Consider the following 2,535-nt stretch of genomic DNA (forward strand, 5'->3'; position numbering starts at 1 on the left):
AAGAGAAGATCGACGCGTTTGTGAAAGGATTACCGGAAAGAATCCAAGAAGATATAAGTTCACACGAGCCCGCCTCCATACAACAGGCATGTAGAATGGCTCACAAACTAGTGAACCAGATTGAAGAAAGAATTAAAGAACAGACTGCTGAAGAGGCCAATGTGAAGCAAGTCAAAAGAAAGTGGGAGGATAACGGTGATAAGAATCACCAATACAACAACAATAGCAATTACAACAATAATCGCAACAATTATCCCAACAATCGCAACATCAATCGCAACTACAACAAACGGCCCAACAACAACAACAACAACAACAACAGCAACAGCAACTACAACAATCATCCCAATAACAATAATAACCGCAACAACAACAACAACAATCAGAAGCAGCTATGCCAAAGGTGTGAAAAGTATCACTCGGGGTTCTGCACCAAATTTTGCAACAAGTGTAAAAGAAATGGTCATAGCGCGGCGAAGTGTGAGGTCTACGGACCAGGGGTTAATAGAACGAAAGGAACAAATGGTGTCGGAACGAGTAATGGCGGAGCAAGTAGTGTCGGAGCAAGTTATGCCAATGTAGTTTGTTATAAATGTGGAAAACCGGGCCACATTATTAGAAATTGCCCGAACCAGGAGAACACGAATGGACAAGGCCGTGGAAGAGTTTTCAATATTAATGCGGCAGAGGCACAGGAAGACCCGGAGCTTGTTACGGGTACGTTTCTTATTGACAATAAATCTGCTTACGTTTTATTTGATTCGGGTGCGGATAGAAGCTATATGAGTAGAGATTTTTGTGCTAAATTAAGTTGTCCATTGACGCCTTTGGATAGTAAATTTTTACTCGAATTAGCAAATGGTAAATTAATTTCAGCAGATAATATATGTCGGAATCGAGAAATTAAACTGGTTAGCGAAACATTTAAGATTGATTTGATACCAGTAGAGTTAGGGAGTTTTGATGTGATTATCGGTATGGACTGGTTGAAAGAAGTGAAAGCGGAGATCGTTTGTTACAAAAATGCAATTCGCATTATACGAGAAAAAGGAAAACCCTTAATGGTGTACGGAGAAAAGGGCAACACGAAGCTACATCTTATTAGTAATTTGAAAGCACAAAAACTAATAAGAAAAGGTTGCTATGTTGTTCTAGCACACGTCGAGAAAGTACAAACTGAAGAAAAGAGCATCAATGATGTTCCCGTCGCAAAAGAATTTCCTGATGTATTTCCGAAAGAATTACCGGGATTACCCCCACATCGATCCGTTGAATTTCAAATAGATCTTGTACCAGGAGCTGCACCAATAGCTCGTGCTCCTTACAGACTCGCACCCAGCGAGATGAAAGAACTGCAAAGCCAATTACAAGAACTTTTAGAGCGTGGTTTCATTCGACCAAGCACATCACCGTGGGGAGCTCCTGTTTTGTTTGTCAAGAAGAAAGATGGTACATTCAGGTTGTGTATCGACTATTGAGAGTTGAACAAACTTACCATCAAGAACCGCTACCCACTACCGAGAATCGACGACTTATTTGATCAACTACAAGGCTCGTCTGTTTATTCAAAGATTGACTTACGTTCCGGGTATCATCAAATGCGGGTGAAAGAAGATGATATTCCAAAGACTGCTTTCAGAACACGTTACGGTCATTACGAGTTTTTGGTCATGCCGTTTGGTTTAACTAATGCACCAGCTGTGTTCATGGACCTTATGAACTGAGTGTGTGGACCATACCTTGACAAGTTTGTCATTGTTTTCATTGATGACATACTTATTTACTCAAAGAATGACCAAGAACACGGTGAACATTTGAGAAAGGTGTTAGAAGTATTGAGGAAGGAAGAATTGTACGCTAAGTTTTCAAAGTGTGCATTTTGGTTGGAAGAAGTTCAATTCCTCGTTCACATAGTGAACAAAGAAGGTATTAAGGTGGATCCGGCAAAGATAGAAACTGTTGAAAAGTGGGAAACCCCGAAAACTCCAAAACACATACGCCAGTTTTTAGGACTAGCTGGTTACTACAGAAGGTTCATCCAAGACTTTTCCAGAATAGCAAAACCCTTGACTGCATTAACGCATAAAGGGAAGAAATTTGAATGGAATGATGAACAAGAGAAAGCGTTTCAGTTATTGAAGAAAAAGCTAACTACGGCACCTATATTGTCATTGCCTGAAGGGAATGATGATTTTGTGATTTATTGTGACGCATCAAAGCAAGGTTTCGGTTGTGTATTAATGCAACGAACGAAGGTGATTGCTTATGCGTCTAGACAATTGAAGATTCACGAGCAAAATTATACGACGCATGATTTGGAATTAGGCGCGGTTGTTTTTGCATTAAAGACTTGGAGGCACTACTTATATGGGGTCAAAAGTATTATATATACCGACCACAAAAGTCTTCAACACATATTTAATCAGAAACAACTGAATATGAGGCAGCGTAGGTGGATTGAATTATTGAATGATTACGACTTTGAGATTCGTTACCACCCGGGGAAGGCAAATGTGGTAGCCGATGCCTTGAGCA

The sequence above is a fragment of the Rutidosis leptorrhynchoides genome, chromosome 5 (genome assembly GCF_046630445.1).
Source record: "Rutidosis leptorrhynchoides isolate AG116_Rl617_1_P2 chromosome 5, CSIRO_AGI_Rlap_v1, whole genome shotgun sequence".
NCBI classification, from domain to species: Eukaryota; Viridiplantae; Streptophyta; class Magnoliopsida; order Asterales; family Asteraceae; genus Rutidosis; species Rutidosis leptorrhynchoides.